Here is a 24303-nt window from a genome sequence, read left to right on the forward strand (position 1 = left end):
TTTAATTCCTGGTAGAGCAAACCTTGACACTTGTTTTCATCAAGAGTGCCTGACTTGTACTAGCACTTTGTATTCCCATGTAACTTGTATGATCAATTTGTCATTTCCAAAGAAAATCTGTTGAGATTTTGATTGGGTTTGCACTACATCTACAAGCCACTGGCAAAGAACAGAAAATTTTAAAATACTGAGACTAAAGATATATAAACATGATCTATTCCTCTGCTTATTTCTTGCTTCTTTAATTACTCCCAGTTCTTTTTCTTACAGAGCTCTGTAGTTTTCTATGTAATGATCTTACCCATTTTAAAATTTATTCCTGAGCATTTGATATTTTTGAGATGCTAATGTAAGTAATAACTATTTTACTGTCTTGTTTTCCACATGTGTGTTACTTGTGTACATTAATACCCTATTGTTTTTCATTAAACTTAAATCTAGCAACTTTGGTATACTCATTTATGAATTCCAGTCATTTATCTTAGGGATTTTCCACATAAATAATAATTTGCAAATAATAAAAGTTTTATTCCTTTTTTTACATACCTATTTTGTATACTTTTGCCTTGTTTCACTTCAGTATGTTAACAGGCATCTTTGTGCTCTTATCATTTGGAAGGGACAAACTTTCAAAATTTTACCATTAAGTTGATGATTGCTGTGGGATTTTTTTAAATATATGGTTTATAAATAGATGTACTTTATTAAATGGTTTTTTAGAAACTATTGAGATGATTATGAAATTATTTAATATTTTGTTAGTATAGTAAATTATATTGGTTCCTTTTTTCACTAATGTATTTTTAACAGCTTTATTGAGATATAATGTGCATACCATAAAGTTCATCTATTTAAAGTGCTTAGTTCAATGATCTTTAGTACAGTATAGAATTGTGTAACCATTGCCATAATGTAACTTTTAAAATATTTTATCATGCCAAAAAGAACGCTCAAACTCATTAGCATTCACCCCCTACCCTCCCCTCAGCTACCTGGGTCTAGACAACTGCTAATCTACTTTCTGTCTCTATAGAGTACTGTATGATGGAAATTTCATGTAAATGGAATCATCCAATATGTGGTCTTTTGTGGATGTCTTCTTTGACTTAGCATAATATTTTTGATGTTCTCTCACAGTATTGCACATATTGGTACTTTCTTCTTTTTTGTTACCGAATACTACTTCATTTTACAGATATACTATATTTTGTTTATACATTCATCAATTGATAGGCATCTCAGTTATCTTCACTTATTGGCTGAAGAAATCAGAAACCAATTCATGTTGGGAAGCTCTATAGTATAGGAATTTGAATTTAAATTCCATATATTTAAATTCCGTATAGTTATTAATCTAACAAACTAAAAACTATTCTCATTGGATCTTTTAGTTTCAATATAATTGGTTTTATTTCTACCATAGTTTTTTTCTGAGTATTCTGGACTTTCTTTTTCGTTGCTCTTCTTTTATTATTTTTCCTGCCTACTGTTGAACTGAAGTTTTCTTATTCTTTCCTTCCCTCTACTCCTTTCTTACATCTGATCTGAAGTTCTATATTATATTCCTCTGTGTGTGTAAAGTGTCATCCTTAAATTTGTAAGCCACATCCTCAATATTTTTCCAATAAATTCCACATTTCTGTCTTCCTCCCAACCCTGACAACATTCTTAGCACATTTATACTTTTCAATAACAGACACATCTTAGTTTAGTTGAATTTAAGTACCCTTTTTCAATACTCAAAAATTATTACTTTCTCTACTTCACTATCAAACTGTCTATTTTTTTACAGAAATCAATGCCTTTTTTTCTTTTTTCTTTGCTTTCTACATAAGGACAATACTCTTAAATTCTAAAAATAAAATCTATCAGTAAACTGTCACCTCTGTTTACAGGCTCTTTCAAGTATAGGGATGTGTGTGTGTAAATGTGTATATGTATGTGTGTGTGTATATATGTATGTGTGTGTATATATGTATGTGTGTGTGTGTGTATATATATATATATGTATGTATTTCAGTAAGAAACCCAATACAAAACAGACATTCAAATTGAGAGAATTTCTATCATTATCAAAATCTGAGCACGTGGCAACTTTGAGAGAAGTCATTCAATAATCATAATGGCTAATGCTTATATATAGGACTTAATTTGTGCCAGACACTGTTTTAACTGTTCTAATACATATATATATAGATAGATAGATACAATGTAATCTTCATAACAACTCTATGAAATAGGTACTATTATTATATTATTATTCCCATTTTACAGATGAGAAAACTGGCACAGGAGGTTAAACTGCCCAAGGTCACTGAGTGTTACAGCTGGAATGTGAACCTAGGCAACACATCCCCAAAACCTATGTTCTTAAACTACTATCTGGAACATTAACAAAGGAATAATTCACAAAAGTCAGTGCCCCTGAAACTTACATCAACCATTAGCAGCACATGTATGAAATAGGAATGCATGAGTATTATTATTTTTCATAATGGCCCGTAATGGCTAATCGAAACAGAAAAAAGACATCAGTAAACTGAGGCCAGTCTTTAAGAAGCATTTTAACATTAAAACTCATGTATGGAGTCTTTGCACTGTTTTGAGAAATTCTGTTGTTTAGACATTCACACATTAAATTCAAATTTAATGCTAAATTTAACATTGAATTTAGAAATTCCTTCTTTTCGGCCTTGAATGTGACATTATCTAAAAATACAACCTTTGTAATTGAGAAGTCATAAAAATAAATGCCCAGGATTTGGCAAGGTTAACTGTAATGAATAGTAATAATGATAATAAAACTCTAGGTCTACATCTATCTAGTGCTGCTCAGGGATTATGCACACACCACTGCCACCTGATTACCTGATGTTCTCTGTCACAGGTAATGATCCCCTCTGAAGGGGCATAATCAATGTCTAGTGAAGCTCTCACACACGCCACGCTAATGAAATGGGTCTGTGCTGTAAGGTAGCCAAGCAAGTGGCAGTGCTAAGTAGGAGATTCAAATACTCAAAAAACCCTGGTTCTGGTTAGTTTGACAACCTTCCTCTCTGCACTAACGTGAAATTCAACTCAGACTCAGCCACCAATTTGGAGACCTCCAACTCCATTATCTCTCCCAATTCTCTCTGTTCCCCAGGGTACATTCAGCTCTCTGATAGTAATCAGTCTTATAGTTTCGGCTCCATGGAGGTCCAGGGAGATAAAATGCTGTCAAAGAACATAGGAATTCTGACAACACACATGAGCTCCTCTAAGTAAAGTAACAGTAAATGAGCAAGGGGAGAAGGTTTTGTTGTGTGGAGCTATCTTCACCTAAGAGGCTGTGATTCCATCTATGTATATACCTTTCTATTCCTCTTTCTATTCCTTCCAACTTAAAACAGGTAACACCATTTCCAGCCACTGTGCTTGAAGAAAAACAAATGCAATGAATGTAAAATAATTTGCAAAAACACATACTGCTCTAAAATATTCAATAAGATTTATTTCCTTTCTTGCAGAATAATACATCCCTATTGTATACACTACCGAATATTTCAGATACATTTTGTTGCATATTTGGCACAATTCTGAATATTCATATTGCCCAAAAGCCATTTATTAGAGCTTTCTTAAAAATACTTCTTAATCTTCTATACAACAGCATAACCCAAGTCTTTTTTATGAATTCACTAAAGCTGTATTCAAATAGAGTAATTATCCTTAAGTGTATAAGCTTAAAATATGTATAGGATATTTATGTGTTAAAGCTGGTAGGTTCTAAATGCCTTTATTTTGATGGTGAGTTATGAATCCTTTACATTTAAAATAAAATGTGTTTTCAAGCCCCAAAGCTAGAAATCTTTTTAAAACTTATTGAAAACAAAGTCATATTTCCCTGGTCTATTTCAGTATACAGTACTTTGTAAAATAAATATTCCAAAGTGGTTTGACTTTGTAACAGTAATTGCTTAAAAACTGCCCTAAGGTTAGACCTAGCACTGCAGATTTTGTTTGGTGGCCAATTATTATGGTTCTGTTAATGCTCTAAAACACTGTCTATAATGGAATGTCAACTTCTCTGTAGTCTATAGGAATGAAATATTGCAAATTAAAGTATGTATTGACATGCAGTTTCACCTATGAAATACGATGATTGCCATTTGCCAATATATTTGCAAAAAATATATGAGCAACAAGAATTGGTATGAATGCTTAGGGACAACAAGCAAAAGTATGGTTGAATTCCTTACAATCCAATCCTTTATTACATTTAGTCACTAGTTCATTATGAGTTACATCAGAAAGAAAGTCAGCCTTTCCTAACTCAGTGACATACTATATACTATAATTATTTATTAGGGGCTTGTATATACCTACTTATGCTGTGTCTGTTGGTAGATACTTTAAACTGTAATTTATAAAGGCACAAATGTGAAACAGAGAAGATTCATCCAATGAAAAAAAGCAAGAATGCCAAGAGCACCATATCAAAAGCCTGCTCACTCACTTCGAATTCTGAATAGTGATAAGAGCATGTCCCAACACCTGCCCTAGGCATCCCTTCCACAGAATCAAGGGTGAAAGAAACCGGGAGGTCACTGGGGAAACAGCATCCTGTGCAACTCCCACTCGCCTCTTCTGCTGTCTCTATCCTACCTGTTACAAGGGCGACAAGATCAAACCACACATGTGTTTAGGAAGCCTCCAAGTAAAACCAGTAAGTCAGGGGAGCACTTTCATTTATACTGTGTTGTAATCAAAGCTCAGGACATTTTAAAATCCTGGGGAATAATTTATATCATATAGTATTGCATATGCTACAACTATCACTTATATAAAGAAACAGCATTTAACCGGAATCTTTAGATTTTTCTCTGGAAATACACATTCCACACAGAAGAAATGACTAAAATCAAGTTATCATTTCTTATTCTACAAAAATATGTCAATCAAGAAGGAGCTGGTCATCACCAAATATATTCTAGTCACTGTGAAGGTTTAAAAAAAAGACTAAGCATGTGCCCTGAGTGAAGAATCATGTCTGGTTGTTTTAAAAAAGTCAGACAGAAGTAAGTAGAAAATAATTAAAGTGTCGTGTGTATTAGAACACACTAGAATGTTTTCAAACTATACTTGGAGTGGAAATTTAGCAAGGAAAGGAAGACCTGGGTCTCAAACTGTCACTGAAGGAAGTTAAGGTGCTGGACTGATTGGTGCAGAGGTAAGAAGGTACTTCATGTGGAAGGGAGACCATTCAGAAATCGGTACAAAATGGGAATGAGCATGCAGAAGACAGGTTAACCAATGTGACTGTTTCAGCAATAAGATGTTTATCACAGCATCTGGTTAATGGAGAGTGTCAAATGCCACATGAGAATCTGCAGGGGCAACCACCAAAAGGACTGAAGTAGGAAAATAACAAGTTGTAGGCTTTGTCTTAGAAGACTAATTAGGAAGCAGTGGTATAGTAGTGTATTAAGAAACTAATGATTGCATCGAGCACTTTAAATGTATACACCAAACTGAAAACAAGTGCAAGCTCTAGAGTGAACATGTCTGGACCGGACTTCCAGCAACTCTACTTACTAGGTACCCAGAAAAAATTTCTGAAATCCCCATACAGCAGTTTTCTCATCTAAAATGCTGTCATAATAAAGTACCTAGCTCATTGGGTTATTATGAAAATTAAATGGATTAATATAAGTGAAAAGCTTGGAGTGGAGCTGGCATGTCATAAGCATTCAATAAAAGAATACCATTATTATTATTTGGAATTACATGTACATGTTACATATTCACACACATAATTTTTTACATTAATTCTCTCTTTTAAAAATTATGATTAAGGATAACTGAGAATAAAGGATTGTGAACTTCTCAAAACTATATCCACTGAAGTTTGCAAGGTAGAAGTCATAGAATAGGCACAGAATAAATATTCCTGAAGAAGAAAAAAACCAATATGGAAAGGAAGAGAAAGGCTAATATTGGACATTGATTATTAAGCTAATAGGAGAGAAAATCATGAGGATAACAAGATTGCAGTCACGGTCTTACTGTTCAAAGTGCCAGTTGCTGGAACAAGGCGAAAGCAATTCAAAATATAAGGAACTTGGCAGCATGGTTGAGATGGCGGGTCACCATGATATGCTGCTGGCTTAAATTTATTAGATGTTATTTTCTTTCAATACAACATCTTGGCATAATTTATGTTCAGAGTTCTTGCAAGAAGTAGTGCATGGAAACAAAAGAATGGCAAATGATTCAGTATAATATAATTTTGCGATAAAATCACAAACGAAAAACAACTCCTTAGAACTTTTAATTTAGGACTTCTGTGACAGTGTTGACCAACCCAGAGATCACCTATGTATACAAAGGGACAAATGTATAATGAAACTATATGGGAAAGATATGTCTGAGCCAGTAATCTAATCATTCTATAGATGCTACAAATTAGGACTTCACAAACACTATATTTGCAGTTAGTTCCTGAAAGAGAAAAGAGAGGCTTTGGTGGCGACGGTCTGGTTGAGAAGGGAGAAATAGAACATATTCTTATTTAAATACTCCAACATCTTCAGTGAGAACACTCCTATAGAAAATAGGTGCCCAGAACTCACTCTATCACAGAACTTGTGATATGCATTTTGAGTTTTTTTTTATTTTCCTACTTGGTTATTTTCTTTTTCACACAATGGAATATAAGGTCCATGAGACAGAGGATAGTAACTATTCTGAGAGGCAATGCAGCTTAAGTATTAACAGCACAGATTTGAGGGCTAAACATTAGAATTAGAGTCTTGGGCACATTGCTTAACCTCTCTAGGTCTCAGGTATCTTCACCTAGAAAATAGAATTAACAATAGGACTGATATACTTTAAAATACATAATAACAAAGGTATATTTTATAGATATTAACCACTATATAAGGGTTAGCTTTTACTGTTTATGTTCACCACTTTCTTCAGTGCCTAGAAGAGCAAATGAATGGATAAATATTCAAACACACAAGTACACATATACATTTTACACATCCTAATTTTCTATTGATATATGGAATATTCACAAGCCAGTGTTTCCTTTCAAATAATTTAAAATGTTCAAAGTATCTGTATATGTCAAATATATACACGTAACATGAAGTGCTGTTGTGAAGCTCAGCAATGCATTTGGCACCGTGGTGACCCATGCTTCAGTCAAATTCAATGCCTCCCAACTGGTGGTCCTCAGAGTTACTGAAAAGCATCTTCAAGTCTATACTGCACCAAGTATAGCTGATTGATTATGTAAATCTGCCTTGCATTTATTTAACTATTTTTTAAATATAGTAGTTCTAATTAATAAAACATGAATGCATTTAAAACTACTACTAGGTTCAATGGAAATACCATTGTTTTGTTAATTCTCATTGTTCTGTGATATCTTCATTATTTTGCAGTTCTTTAGCAACTGATTCAAAAAATAAAATTAGTGTCTGGGGATTCCGAAAAGTTTGACATTTAAAAGGGAGTCTTAAACTTGGAAAGGTTGAGAATCACAGGTCTAAGTCATGCTGCATCACCAAAATGTCATCTTGGTCTCCCCAAGCTCCCAAGCAAGCAGCAAAGGGCACTTGAGTCAAGGATATACAAAAACTAGAAGTGCTCCTGCTAAGCCTCCACTTCTAAAGGGCTCTAGATATCATTGCCTGAGTTTGTTTACATTTGTGAATTCAGTTTCAGCAGAAAGGTCAGATCTTTGGTCATAAATAGCTTAAACCCTTGTGGACGAAGCCTGCCTTCTTTTTTAATATAGATAAACTGAGATCGAGAGAAGGTAGTTGACCATAAAACTCACACTGTTACAATGTTTCAAAATTTCAGTGGTGTCTTTCTGAACATTTACCCCCATTAAGAGGCTCTTCAAGTAGGTGATAAAATATTAGTATCCTCACACACTAACCATCCACAATCACTACAGGTACATTCCAACATCCTTGCAACAAGCAGAGATACCTGGCCTCTGCGAGAGACACTGGAAGGAAATGCTGAACATGAGAAACATGATAAAGCCACTGCAGAACTCCTAAATCAAGAGGAAGATTCTGATGTCCTACTATATTTCAGTTTTCTGGAAATGTCTAAATAAAGAACACTACTATCAGCAAGACATAAGCTCTGTGTTATCCTCTTCTTGTCTATAAGTACAAAAAATAAAAGACAACATAGCAGCCCTTCAATTATCTGCACCATGACCAGTGCTGGAAATATAACATAGCCAGAACCAGTGCTATTGGGTTCATGAAATCCCATTTCATTTTTCTCCTTCTAAAAATGCAGGAGGACAACATTTCCAAACTGCCTTTGCTACTAGTTCAGAGCTGTGATGAGTCTGTCTAGTAGGATGTGAATGAAACTGCTAAATGTAAATTCTAGTCAGAGAAGTTAAGAATGGGTATATATCCTCCACCTACTCTCTTCTCCTGAAACCATTTAAGACCTGCTGCTAAATTCCCATGAATAACAAATAAATAATTCCATGTTATGTCACTGTTATTGCATGTCATAGTTTGTCTCACAGCATATCCTCACCTAACCTAAGACACAGTGTATTCTCAACAAATTACTTTTCAAGTTAAACTGAAGATTAATCATTAAACAAAAGAGCATTGGCTTTGGAGTTTAATAAACCTGGTTTTAAATACAAAGTCATATCCTATGATTTAAATCTTTGTAAAGTTAAACAGCTTCTGAGTCCCAGTGTACTTTATCTATAAAATGCATAGACTATTACATGCTATGCAGGATTACTCTGCAAATCATCCCAGGTAACTAAATGAATGAATAAATCTGTGAGTGAGTATGTATGTGTATTTACATTCCTCCAAGTGTATAAAACAGCTCAGTGAATGCTAATTTCACCTGTCTTGTATTATTTCTAATAGACATATTTTGACTAGAAATGAATTAGATCTTAGAATAAAAGTTTTAAGAATAAAAGGGGCTTGAAAAATACCTAGCCCATCCATCCTCTTATTTTGCAGACGGGACAAACTGAGGTCAAGACGAAGTTCTTCTTTCCATCATGCTGTCTACTGTTGAATTAGACAAAATTAAAAAGTGTTAAAGAAATTTCACAAATTACTTTCCTTTATGTTAGATACCATGGCCATCAAAATGGTGTCATTTAAAGAGTTATGCATCAGCAAGTTTTATAAAATGTAAAACAGCTCCTCAGTCTTGCCCAGCCATACTGAAACAAGAGGCACAGACATTTCAATCAGTGTCAAGGATAGTGACAGTGAAGCAGTATTCTTTCCTCTATGCAAAGCCAACTGGCTTGTGAATAAACTGACTGTACAACTGTGGCTTCATTTGTGGATACTCAAGTACGTTAATTTGTGCAGTAATGCAGCAGAGAGGTTGAGAGCATCAGTGCTCACCAGACAGACTTTGGTCTGAATTCCAGTTTCACCACCTTCCAAGTCTAGGGTGCTAGGTAGTTTCACCACGTGTTAGCTGTAGGACCCTGACACTCAGTTTCCTCCTTTACAAAAATCAGGATAAGAGTATTTGCTATATAGGATTTTTCTGAGTATTAAAAGAGTTAGTATTTGTAAAATCATTTAATACAATGTCTGGTGACTAGTAAGCACACACTAATGATAATTATCATCATGTGTAGAAATCCATGCCTCTCAGTACACTGTAATCACACAATGGATATACCTGGGTATAAATATTCATACCCACATGCATATTATGAATGAAAACTTGTTACATCTACTAAATCATTTATTTTTGTACCTCTATGGAAATGTTGTTGTAATTGAGTTACCACAAAGAATTCCATTGTTGCAAAACATTAATGAGATCTGATATTACATAAAATAGACTTAAAGATTAAAATCTGTATGAACTAAATTTTCAAAAATATTTACAATATCAATATAGTCTCTTAAAGCGACTCATTAAATAGCAAGATTTTCTCCGCCTTCTTAAGCACAATATAATCAAATTTAACATTTCATAGATTACTTACAATTATTATTACAACATCAATTATACATGCTGTAGCTGTCCCTCATGTGGGATACAGAGAGTAAGAAGTATGGTTCAAACACTTGCTTCCTACATAAAGTAGATGATTAGCTTGTGTTTTACTCATTTGCATTTTCTTATGAAATTAAAGTAAGTAATGTTGAGCTGTCTATCCTTCAAGGCAATAGAACACTGCTGACTTCTTGAAGAATAGATTAATAAATTAAAGACTGAAGTAATTAGCCCTGAACTGTTTTACTTGCCCTCTAGAAAATTATCTTCTTTGCTTGCACTTCCAGGATCTTTTGAATTGTCAGCACCACTCAAAACATTTCTTCTGATTTCACCATGAATACCATTTCAGATTGTCTGTGTTGCTTCTCTTTCTGCCCTCCCCATGCCTGAACCACATGAATAAATTTGACTGTATAATTTTGAATTAGGGTCTGAAATAACTCTCAGCCCTATAACAGGTGTGAGTTCCAAGAAACTTTTGTGCCTACAGAGCTATTACCCCCAACCTCCGCTGTCCCTTCTGTGAGAATGGAAAACTGTCTCAAGCCCTGATTTATATCCTGGTTTTCTGACTAGGTTTGGATTGGCTCCTCAGCTTCAACAACCATAACAGGGCTCTAAAACAATCCTGATTTCCCTAGGAGTCAACCCTCTTTCCCTCCTGCCAACAGCTGGCTAGAATCCTGCTTCAACCCAGATGGACTCCCACACTCGAGAAACCACACAATCCCCATCCACCTGTCTCCATAGCACTACTGCAGGGAAACTCAGGCTGAGGGGCCCCAACTACCTGACTTGAATCTCGCATGGTAATTCAAGCCCAGATGGAGAACAAATTTGCTACATCAACCTGGATCCAAACCGGACTTCTGCCACCATCCTCACAGGCAAACCCTCTGGTAAGCAGACTTCCCTTGTCCTGGCACTGCCTGTTCCTAACTTATTCTTCCCTTGCTGCAGGCCAAACAATTGTGGGTTCATCATGTCACATGGCCTGCCGTACAATGTTTATTACAATAAATACCTTTTCGCAACATAATGCTCTCTTCTTTCTTGCTGGTGTCTTTCATTAACACAATGCCAATAAAAAGTACCCTCAGATTCTGGGATACTTGGGGCTTATTTCTAATGCCTCACCACTAGCAAAAGAAAACGGAATTTTCTACAGCTATGATACTGAGTTAAAACAGTAAAATTTGTACAGTTTATGTGGTATAAAGTCCATATGTGTGACACACTGTATTCGTTTGCTCAGGCTACCATAACAAAATACCAGACTGGGTGGGTCACTTAAGCAACAGAAATGTATTTCCTCACAGTCCTAGATAGAGGCTGGGGGTCCAAAACCAAGGTGCTGGCAGGTTGGGTCTCGCCTGAGGCCTCTCTCCCTGGCTTGCAGGTGACTGCCTTCTTGCTGTGTCTTCACATGCCCTTTTTTCCCTGCAACTGCCTCCCTGATGTCTCTCCTGTATGCCCAAATTTCCTCTTATAGGGCCTAGGTCTTATTTTAAATTAATTGCTTCATTAAAGGCCCTGTCTCCAAATACAGTCACATTCTGAGGTACTGGTGGTTAGGGTTTCAAACATATGAATGTTGGGGGGAAGGAGAGACAATTCAGCCCATAACACACATGAAATAATCCTCTTCACAAAGTCTCCTTAGTATACTGCCTAGAAGAATGAGTCACCCATTGCAGACCTCTTTTAGAGTTTATTAAGTGGTTGAAAAGCTATTTCAAACTTTTCATCTTGTCCTTACTGGGAATCTGTGAGATAATACTGACAGTCAAAATGAGTAAAATTTTATATTACAACTCAGACTTCCTGAAAGGGCTGGACAATAGTGAAAGTAGTTACTGTAGCCTGATAAACTTTTAGTTTCTAAATTGTGATGCTTCAAAAAGAAGTATCTTGGTCTATCCATGTACTATTATGTTTTGTTTATACTACAATCATTTATATTCCTTTAAATTACACTTTAAATTGCCAGATGTTTTATGCTATACTAGCTGGAGTATGGACAAACAAAAGATGACTCTTAGAAGCAGTATGTTCCTTAACACCTACTACTGGTCTAACATTTCACAAGATCTGAGAAAACAGGACTCTTTCTTTCTTTTTTTAACAGATAAAATGATCAGAAAATGGTCAGTATTCAAAAAAAATTCTACAAAAGAACCCATTTTCATCCTGTGTTGTTTAAGGATTGATTTTTCTCCCCAGTGGCTATGCCATTTAGAAATGTCAAAGTTTCCCATCCCTTGACTCAATCCTTCCAATTAAATAAGGCACAAGCTGATCTTAGATGTGGAAGAATTTTAGGCTCCACACAGCGGGGAGGCTCCTGTGAGGCAGCTGGCACTGCTTAGCTGCGTCTGTCACCACTGCCACTCAGGCTGCAGAGACACCTGCCTGGCACACAGCCCACTGGTGACCAGGAAGGAGAAGCCCTCACTGCTGGTTCTTCTCTCCCATCACGTTCCTGCAGCTTGCTCTGCTAGCGCCGCTCCCAGCTCCTGGTCTCTCCTGTTCCCACTGCTCCTATAGTTTCAGCTCTCTGCTGGGCTCAGCTCCTTTTTTTCTTTCCATCCTCAAGCTGCAATGATCATTTTCATAATAGAACTTTGCACCCTGGTAAGAGTAGTTCTGTGGAACAAATTCCTTAAATTGGACTGGTGACGACTGTTCAATATTTTTTTTAATGCATAAAGAAGATGCAATAGTGATGCATTAAGAAAACCCTTCGCTTTTCCTTCATTGTTGAAAGAGCACAGGTTTCTATACTATTCTAAGTTATGTTAGGAGCATTTGTGGCCGTGAGAGAAGTGAGAAGTAGAGGAAAGTCTGAAGAGGAAGAAAAAAGGAAAATACAGAAAAGAAGGCAAGAGGTAACTGGAAGGTTTTCAGGCAAATGAGAAGAACAGTTGGTAGGGAGGAAAAGATTTAAACTATGCCCAAGCACAGTGACGTTCACTTCCAAAATTAAAACTGTCTGCTGACTGTGGCTGAAAATCCACAACTCTTTTTTTTTCCAACCTTATTTTCACTATCACAGTCTTCTCAGGCTGATATAATTACCTTTGGGGGTTTCAACAGCATTTGGCAAAATTACAACATCTCCATTTCAGAAATGTTTAATTTCCAGAAAGGAATCTGAAGCCTCTTATTTTTTAACACATGGCAGGTGGTGAGCTGTTAACAACTAACTTTTCATCTAAAGAATGACATAATTAGCCCGAGTGTGTTACATTTCCATTGCCGGATGTCCTATTACTGATTATTTTGGAAGTCAGGCTTTATTTAATAATAAACTAGCATTTGCATTATCATTCGTTCATAATCCTAACATCTTGGCATATCCACCCAAGGTTCCCTTCCACAGAATAGCCATATGTTGTTCTCAGATTTCGCCCTGCAGCAGGTGACAGTCTGCGTCAGAGTGAACATTGGAGAAAAGAAAAAAGGAAAAATATCAAGGCAGATACACTGCGTCTTTTTCTAAAGTAATTTATCTTCTGATTTCATGTTAACATAAGGAGCTAAAAACTTAAGGCGACCTTGTGATAAGTGTGGAAAAGTGGAGTGAAGCAGCAGGCTCCTTAATCGCAGTGATGGTGGTGGTTGGGGAATGGCTCACTGGGGCCAGCAGAGGAACAGGTGGTCCTCAGATTGTAGATCTGGAAGTTTAATTGTATCAACTCAGTTGGGGAAATCAGGCCTTGGCAAAGGAAGAAAATGTAACCAGAGTCTGAATAGGCTGCTTTATAAACCTACTGCCAACTGGTTAGTTTACAATAAGAAACATACTTTGGAATGAAACACTAATTTTCTCCAGAATGAAGGTAGTTTTTAAAAAATAAATGTTTGCCAAAAATGCAACTATATGAGTTTGGGCTCAGAGCAAATGGGGTTAACGTGATTAAAAAAAACAACATCACCTGCTCTCAGAGCACAGCCTCTGTTACAGCGACTCAACTCTGCCCCTGCAGTGTGGAACAGCCATGGAAAAGGCAGGTAATGAAATGGGCGAGGCCACTTCCCACTACAACTACATACACCAAACCAGGCAGCTGGCAGGATCTGGTTCCACTCGCAAGTCATGCTCATGATCCTAGATGAGATTCATCACAACTCCCTGAGTTGAGTGTTAACCACATTATGGGTAAAGAAACTGAGGCTCAGAGAAATTAATCGACTTACTGGTCATGATACAAGTAATAATGCTAATGAGCTTTTCAAACCAGGACTTCCAGTTTCAAGTTGGTTTCTACTATGTCAAAGTTGGCTAGTCTGGAGGTAATTTCACTGAGGCAATAGTAAAGTCCTATTAAATTTTCTTAATTCAAAATAAAGTATTTTCTTCTAATCTCCAAGTTATTTGTGTCAGTTTAAATTATCATTTTCCCCTAAGAGAGAAACAACAGTTTAATTCTTGAACTCTATTATTTTTCTAAACTCTATGAGGGTTTGAACATTTACTCAAAATAGGATTCAGCTGCAGAAAGAAAATAGCTTCTTAAATTCTTTAAAACTACATTTATCTTTTTTACAACCTCTAACCATACTGGGTAGGAAGCCTTTCTTTCAACTGCCCAGTTAAAATATTTCTGCCTCTTCTGGTTTCAACAACCCTTACTGTAACAGTCTTTTCACAATTAAACTCCCTATTAGGGCTTTTGAAAATTTGCCTCTTTCACAGAATTCAGTCTCTTTAGGTAAATGTCCTGTCTTCCACATTTAACCCCTTACTCCTCTCAAGGTTACATGGGTGTGTGAAGGGGTTGACTTTGTCCTCGTAGAAGCTGGTGAGGGGCACATGAAAGGGTGGTGGAGAGATTCATCCTCAGATCCATGAGGTATCATCTGGATCTCTAGGGTCTCTTGCACAGTATATATGGAGTAGTCTGCTCCCAGACTGGTGACCACTGCTGGGCAGCTGGCTGTACTAGGCTTCTGGCGGGACATGCTGGCACCACTACTAGAACCACTGGTACCACCATTTGCACCTCATCTCAAAGTCCTCACCTGTGGTGGCCACGCTGTCATGATCCCAGGCCTACCAACCAGCAATTTCAGCAACTCTTCATCACTTCACTGGAGTCTGCTGGAAATTCTGGGATCCTATAATGCCCTGCAGACTATCTATCTAGCCATGTTATGACGAGGACGGGCATAAACACCACATGCCATGTTGGAAGTATCTGAAGGCCACACTCGAAGTGTTCCATTCAGTCTCCCCAGGGAAGCATGACCAGCCTGAAGGGACTCAGGCCCCTCATACCTGTGCGAATATATCAGTCAACTTTTTTTTTTTTTTTCCAGATTTGGTCAGATAATAAAAGCCCTCATTTCTGATTGACTCACCCTTCTCTGCCCTTCTGTCTTCCTCTCCCCACAACTACTAGGACTGCAAGTAGCAGTCTCCCTCTCTCTCTGTCCCTGTTTGATAAGGACCACCTGAAAATGGAACCCTGCGATCAAGTTTTATAGGTCTCATTCATGTTATGCTTCATGAAGAGATAAAAGAATCTAGAAAATCCTGTTTTACCAGAGCCAGGCTTTCAAGTCCATTGTCTTCTGTAAACTTCTAATTGTGCAGTGTCAGAAGCTGAATATTAATTCACTTTCTCTTTGATTTCCCCTCCTAGCATTCTTAATCTCTCCCTCAGCTAGATATTTCCTAATTGGCTAGGAAATTAAATGTAGATATCACACACACACACATATACACACTTTAAAAATACACATTCTATTACACACTCACCATTGCTGTATTTCCCATTATACTGACATATTTTCAAAATATTAAATTCCCATATTCCTAAAACACTTTTCATAGTTCATACTGTAAGTTGTACACTTCCTAATGACCCAAAGAAATAAATCTGTAAATTATTTCCAAATGAAAGTTGTACTGCAGAGAGAAATCCTTTCAAAATTCTTGGATTCTTTAAGCAGCAATAATAGAGAACTGCAGATTTTCACTTCTTCAATAGGTTATGTTTGCATCCTAGTCCTCACTCCATAGACACTTGCAAATAGATAAGAGGGAGTGGGTTTCTAGACACTAGTATGTAAGACAGCCCAGGCAGCATAATGAGAAGAACATTTGGGATCTTAATTCTCACACCCTAGATTAGAATTCAAGCCACTGAATTAACACATGATACTTCTCTAAAATGTAAAAAGTCAAAATGTCAGGTCTCTGAGTGACAAGATGTCCTAACTTTCTTGTAGTTAAATCTCCTTAACTTTCTAGATTCCACAATGAAATAATTTCCTCCTACTCACGGCATCTTCTGGGGTCCATTCTATCATTTGACTATTTTGTATGCATAAGGTTTATTTAGTAATTTAAAATTTTCAAATCCCTTTTCTGAAAATATGTTAATTTATCCCACTAATGCCTTATTAAATGAATAAGTCAAGTGTAATCCCCAGGTATAGATGAGAAATCACACACAGGTTTTATGATATACCCAGTGTGCTACTACGAGCTGGAATTAGAATCCAGCTTCCCAAGTTTCAGACCAGCTTACTGCCATTATCTCAAATCATTCACCTTCTTACATTGCTTCCACAATGTTTTGATTCACAACATAAAGAATTATTATTAAGAGTTATTTAATCTGCTCTTGTCTTTCTCTTTCCAAGCCCAATTTCAAGTGCTAATGTGGATGACAGAACTGTAACCTTATAGGCTAAGTATTTTATAATTTTACTGTGAAGTTTTCTTTGGGGAGTTGTGTGACTGTGTTATATTCAGATCTGCATTATGAGTCAGGTGGTATGAGGGATTTACCCTAGTTATATCTCTAATTAAAATTTTCTCTATAGTTCATTTTTTCTGATGCTTTGATCATTTTTGTGATATTTGAGCCTTTCCAACATTCTTATCCATTAGATAAACTCAACAGTCTCACAATGTTTTAAATATTGCTTCATATTTTGCCCAAATATGCTGACTAATCTCTGATTTTATTTTTCCTTTATTGCTCTTTCCCTGTTTGCTTTTGATATGCTTTTATTCCACTGTTCATTAATTTCTATACCAAACTTTATTATAAACTCTCATCTCACATCCTGTGCTTTACTGCTGAATTTACATCTTGCACTGTATCTTGAAAATACAACCAACTACTTTTAAATTCTGGAAACAAAAGACAAGACATCAACATTACACATAAGCTATGAGTGACTAAAATATTTCTAGCTTAATTCAAATTATGGTATGTGGAGAATTCATGTTGCAACACCAACTGATAAATCTCTGTATGTAGAGACATATCAAATAAACTGTTTTTAAGACAGTTAAGTGTCTCGTGGCCATGAGACAAAATAAGTATTTTGTTAGCAAGTGTTACTTAATGAGCAGCTAGACTACCTCATTAAAGGTCCAAGAACAGTAATTTCTTGGGAGCAAACACAGTTGTGTAGAAAGAAATTCTACTTCCTAAGGAACCCTAAACGCCTTTAGATCACACTCTTTTTAATGAGACATTGAAACCTCTGGCCCATCTCTCCCTCTATTCCACATTCCTTTTCAGGGACTAGGGCATATGAGGTGATGTAGGACCTGCATTTTTCCAACCTTCTTCTTAGAGTTCTTTTGCACTTTTCATAGTGCTGCATGCAAAAGAGACTCCTAGAATTTTCAGATTAATTACTTTGATTCACATACACAAATATATGTACTACGTTTCTCTTTTAATAAAACAAGATGTTTTTATTCATAACATTCTCAGCATTCTCATTTGTAAAATCTCTCCTATCTTTTTTTTTCCCTTGGCAATATGATTTTATAAGCAGCAAGGAAGGTTTTTCTGCTTATTCACATCTGCACACTGACTCAAACTCCCCTCAGTTTCAGTTTTCTCATCAGCAAAACAGTGAGCCAATAAGAAAGAACCTCTTCCTCATAGTATGGTTATGAGGATTAAATGCAGCAATACATAAAAAGAGTTGCTCCAGAGTAGATTTATTCAAAAATGCCTACAGGGCATTCCCAACGTGCAATAAACATCAGTTGCCTTTTTTCTCCTCTTTTTGTTCCAGCTACAAAAAAGGAAATGCCAGCTTTTCTACAACTATCTCATTAAGGTAAAATGGGTTTCTCTGTTTTTAACCCAAGTCACAGGGTTGTGCTAAACACAAAGAGCCATTGTGTAGGTGATGGAGAGCTGAAGTCAGTTCAATAAATCATAAAAAAGTACAAAGTTTAACAAAGAAGAGTTTAATTGGAAACCGTAGTACCTCCATCTGCTCCAACATCTTTTACTGAGTCCTGATTATTACTGCCTGAGGCAGATAAGCCTTAGACTAATCTGAATGAAGTGAGGCGTGACATTAATTGTTACATCTGAACTCTTACCAGATTAGAAATTGTGCAGCTACACACATGCCATATAATAGCTTTTGAGTCCTCTTTTTTTTCTATTTTCAAGAGATTATCCTATCTAGGGTGTTTTGGCATGCTATTAAAAAATTAATCTTCCACAGGATAAAATGTTCCCTGGGACTTTGTTCCATGTGAAAGTAAGGGATACAGCTTTACCAGACTAGTACATAGTCAGATGCAGTCCATGTTTACCTTCCCAAATGCAGATTATAGACGTGCAAATACTGTCTTTTGCCATGAAAAGAAAAGAAAAAAAAAACTGTCTTTGAAAGAATCTCCAGGGACAAAAGGAAATTCAGAGAAAGGAGAAAATGAACCAACATTTAGAAAGTAAGAGGCCAGGCACAAAACTCTATCAGTAAGAATTATTATTCATATTTAACAGATAAATAGGCTCATGGAGGTTAAGTGGAAGTCACACAGCTAGCAAATGGATGAATAGACACTGAAACTCAGCTGAGTTGGGGTTTTTTTCCCTTTCAAACATGGTTCATTCTACTGCTCCTCCCTGTTTTATGAGCAACAAACTCAGAGGACTATTGCTTGGATCAAACTGATAATGTAGATGAAACGTGCTTTGAGAGGAAGGATGGAAGCATCTAGTAGGCATATACCCTGATCCAGTTTCTCCATCAGTAAAATGGAATATTACTAAAATAAAATTGGAAGAATTTTTTAAGGACACTCTAGAAAATTAAGATACTATAATGTATCTTAATTCCATCCATGCTTATTTATAGTAAAGAAGCAGACAGCCACATGCCTAGAGACCCTCCTTCCTTCCCTCTTACCTTCCTCCTCACTGCTCTTCTCCCTCTCCTTCTAAAGCAAATTCCCATGTACATAGACTTGAAGGGAGCGAAGTCCTTAAAACAAATTTCCCAGAAGATGGAAAGAAAAGGAGAAGAGGAGAGCATGTAAAGTCTTCAGGGAGGAATGAACCTGTGGTTTCATTTCTTAGAGCAAGGTTCTCCAAATTCTTTCAGAAATACAATAATATCATTACTCATTTGAGTTATAAACTTAAGGGAAGAGGTGGTATCATAAGATTCTCTGTATTCCCAGCATCTAGCACAGTAAAAACTTACAAATATTTATTCTTGATAGGGAATACATATGCACACACACACATACACACAAAATAACAGTGAGTTCTTTGTCTATGTGAATTGTGTTGTACCCACTTGAGATACTGACATAACTATGGTGAGTTTCTTAAGCAGATTAGGAGCCCCAGATTTTGAAAGGGAAACCAGAAATACAAATTCTAATTAAGAGGCCAAAAGTAGGGAGAAATCAGAAAATTACGGTGTCAACAAAAGCAAGGAAATATTTTATTTCAGGAAGAGAATAGATAAGTGTCAAACTCTATAGTGAGGTCAAATAAGACATATAAGGAAAAGTGGCCAATATACTAAGTAACATGGAGAACATTAGTAACCTTCTCAAAAGCAGTAAGTTGATTCAGTCTTCTAATATGGCTATAGCTTCACTTACTGAAATAATGTCTAAAATGTCTAAATCATTGCTTATCTGATTTATGTGGAAAACCCAGCTGCCATAATGAATGCATTCACATTTTGAATAAACACAAACTAAGCACTCACTAGCTCTATGCTGGGCACTAGGGATAGAATGTAGATAAATAGCATGGATTTTCAGGATACCATTCATCTAACTACCATTTTCTTTTCAAACTTTTATTTGCATTAAAATCATTTTGAGGAGTCTTTGGAAAACATATATTCCTTTGGGTTTACCCTAAGACTAAGTGAATTTGAATCATCTATTATAAGACCAAGGTATCTACATTTTTATATGCTTCAAAGATAACTCTAATGCACATCAATGTTTTCAACCACTAATACATCATCTCTCCAACTGTCATAATGTAAAGGTAAACCTATGGTTTCCGTGCCTATTTTAGCAAGATGGAGAACAAAGATGACCTAAAAAGTCTTAGGCTCAAACATCAGATAGGATATAACACACAGTTGACCTTTCAAGAAAGAAAGACTTCTGCTTCTGGATAAACTGCACAGGGTGAAAAAGACCTTGGTCCCGGTGGTAACAACCAGAAAAATTCGAACAAAATAAAAATCATATTTTCAATGCGACAAAGAAGTCTTTATAAATTGACATCCTCCATACCTGGAGGCAGGTATCTGGTCTAGGTACAGCTACCTAAGGAGAGAGATGCTAACAATGGAAGATTACACGGGAATGGGAGAGGTCAGACGAGCACTGAGTGATAGTGTAGACTGAACTGGAGTATAGAGGAGCCCCAAGTACAAGAACAAATTGCTGAGCCTGACAATTCTCTCCGCCAATTCTATCCCCAAAATTTTGCAGAGAGCTTCAGTGGAGGAGGGACTAGAAACAAAATACGTGCATTCTCATGATGACTGGATTGCTGAGTCCTACAGGTACAGAATCCAAAGATTAACCAACATACTTGAAGCTGCCGCTGAAGCTGCAGTTAACTCACTCCCGGCTCAAATATTTATGAGATTTAAAAGGAATGAACTCAGTCTAATTAAAGCTGTGGCCCAGCCTCAGCTCAACACAGGAAAAAGATTTAGCTCTCTGAACTACAGAAAAAAAAAAAAAAAAAACAATATGATACCTTCAATCTCCACTTTTTTATATACAATATCTGGAATAAAATTCTTAAAAAAATACAAGGCAGGAAATTTAAATCTAAGTAACAAAGAACTGATAGCACAAACAAAATAAATTGTAAAATGATAGACTTACACCAAAATCTTACTGATATCTATGTTAAATGTAAATAGACAAAATATTCCAACTAATAATTATATATTGTTATACTGGATTAAAAAGTCAAGAATGCTGAAAAACTGAATGCTGCTTGCAAGAGGCATGCTTTAAATTTAAAGATACAAATAGATTAAAAAGAAGAGAAAAGATACAATAATCATGAGACAATTGAAGTAGGCGTATGAATATACAAAATAGACTTTAAAACAAAAGTGTTACCAGGGAAAATTAGCTCATTTGGTAGTGATAAAGGTCCACTTATTTAAAAAGATATTCTAAAAATATATACACCTAATAACACAATTTCAAAATATATGAAGCATCAGTGGATAGCACAGGAATATACTCTTACCAGTGGACAGAGCAAGGGTTCCACTGAACTACAAGTTAGAGTTGCTGCTAAGCACTTTGGAATTGTGTCCAGGGAACAGCAGGCAAGAAGAGCAATTACTATATTGTCCAGGGTAATCAACCATGATCAACGGGAGTAGAGGTGGTTCTGCACAGTGGGGAGAGGGAAGAATACATGTGGAACCCAGGTGACCCGCTTCCATAGCAACTGGTACTCATTTGCCCACCGTAGCTATAAATGGACATAAGCAGAACCCCTAGCCTGAAAATAATTACCAGTTTCAGAGCACTCTGAAAGGAAGATTTGTGTCATACCACCAGGTAAGCTACTAAGATCCAACCAGGTAATAACAACAAAGGGTGAGGGAATTTGGAATGGAAAGCAGAAGTGGGAAAGGCTGAATACAGTTTTAGCCCCAATATCAACTGCAACTATTAGCACTTGTAGCTTCTCTCACTAGTCTGCTACACTTCCCCTCAAGAAGATAAGCCCATAAGAATCATGAAGAAGCCGATCCCTGAACTTCTACAGAGAAGCAGATCTGTGCGATGTAAGGGATAGCCCACAACAGTCATAAAAATACACCACTCAGATCTCCAACTGTAGAAACTGAAAATGACAGGCATTCCCAGCTGCAAAGCTCTGAATACATCACTGTATCTTGGCCAAGGGCATGCTTACACTGAGCTGCTCCCAACCAATGACTCAGTGCAGAAGGGATGCTAAGGCAGGCCTATTCCAGTGAGATATGGGACTGCTCTGACAGACTGTTTTGGCACAAAGACCCTGCATTGGCCTTGCCAAAACATTCATAAAGCTGTACTGCAACGTAAGGCTTTACTTCTTTCTTCCTTCTTTCCTCTTCTCCTTCACAGGGATCAAATGTATCGCAACCTGATGCTCATCCAGCCACTTCCAGCTCCCTTCTCACTTTTTCTCACAGGGGGAATCTCCCAAAAAATCTCATGTGTAATCAATGCCATCTTGTCATCTGTTTCTCAGAGGACTCAGATTAATGCTTAATGTTTAAAATAATATTTATATAAAATTTTGTTAATTTGAATCATAAATTTGACATTTTATACCAATAGTAACTGTATCTTCTAGTTCTATAATTTTCAAGATCTTTAAGTACCATAATAATTTAAACTACTATCAACTTCAGTTAATAAATGGGTAATTATTGGATACCTAGATGATTTCTATGAAGGATTTACTAATGGAAGATTGATCCCTGAGCATAATCTTACATTTATACGTGTCTGCTTATTATTATATGCTATATATTGGATTTATCTTGTGGACTACTAGATAAATATGTTTATTTTTGGCACTTAAGGAAGGTGTAAAGAAATATGAGTTTTTTTAATTATTTATGCACTTCAGTACTGCTAAAATTTCTTGTTACAGAAAGTTCTCAATTACCTACCTTTCAGGTTTTTCCTGAGAAATAGAAGTTAGCATCAAAAATATTAAATACTTAAAAACATATTTTAAAATGTTCCAAATATGTTTACTGAAACTACAAAACACTGCTGGAAATATTTTAAAGAAAACCTAAATAAATAGTGAGATACACCATGTTCACAGATCAGAAGATTCGCTATTTATAGGTGCAATTTTCCTAAAGTTGATCTATAAAATCTTAAGAGATAATTTTACTTGCCACCATTCTGGTATTATTGGTTATGACAACAAATTAACTATGACTATTTCATAATTTTTATCTTCAGGTTATTTCTGCTTTACTCTAGGGATAGTCTGATGGCACTGCTGTAAGCTACAGCAAAGGACACTGCTGGCGCCTCATGGAAAGATCTATACTAGGTACTCTGCACTGCTGATACTTGTTTTGTATTATTTTATAATGGTTATTGAGGTGCAGTCACAGGAAGAGACAGGGAAAAGTCTCAGAAAAAAAAGAAAAAAAGGACTCTCAGGCCCTAGAGTCAGAAAGCCTGGCATTCTACTTGGGGCCGCATGAGAAAGACATCAGGGTGGTCAGGAGGCAGAAGACAGGAGTGAGGGGGAAGCATCAGGCCAGAATGTTTCCCTGGGTTTCCATGGGGAAGGTAAGGGAGGGTAGGAAACAGTTTAGGATTGGCACTCCTAAAAATCGGCAAGAAAAACACCAACCAAATGAAAAATAAAAAGGCAAGTAACTTGAAAAGACTTTTCATAAAAGAAGATAAATATATATCTATATGTCATTTCCAGGCTGAAAAGTCCATAAGAAGGTACTAATCATTATTGGTCATCAGATAAGGAATTGCATATTGAAAAACTTACTTAAAAGACTGACAAAACCAAATATTGGCAGGGGTGTGTCTGGTTCTTTTTATAATTTTCATCTCTTTGTTGACAGTCTCCTTTTGCTAGTGCATTGTTTCCTTCAGCTCACAGAGCATCTTTATGGAGATTATTTTTAATCCTTTGTCAGGTAATTCATTTACTTCCATTTCACTAGGGTTGGTTTCTGGAGATATATTTAGTTCCTTTGATTGGGCCGGGTTTCCCTGTTTTTTTCATGTTCCTTGTAGCTTTGTGTTAATATACACTCATTTGAGAAACAGCCCTCTCCCTGTCTTTATAGACTGGCTTTGTGCAAGGAGAGACCCTTACCAGTTTGCCCAGCTACAGATTCTTGGGGCCTCTAAAACCATTTTGAGAAGCAGTTTCTCTGGGCCTGTGCATAAAATGTGTCAATTAGAGAGGCTTGCCAGTTTCCTTTTCAGCCGCTTGT

This window comes from Camelus bactrianus, chromosome 1 (assembly GCF_048773025.1).
Source record: "Camelus bactrianus isolate YW-2024 breed Bactrian camel chromosome 1, ASM4877302v1, whole genome shotgun sequence".
Taxonomy (NCBI): Eukaryota; Metazoa; Chordata; class Mammalia; order Artiodactyla; family Camelidae; genus Camelus; species Camelus bactrianus.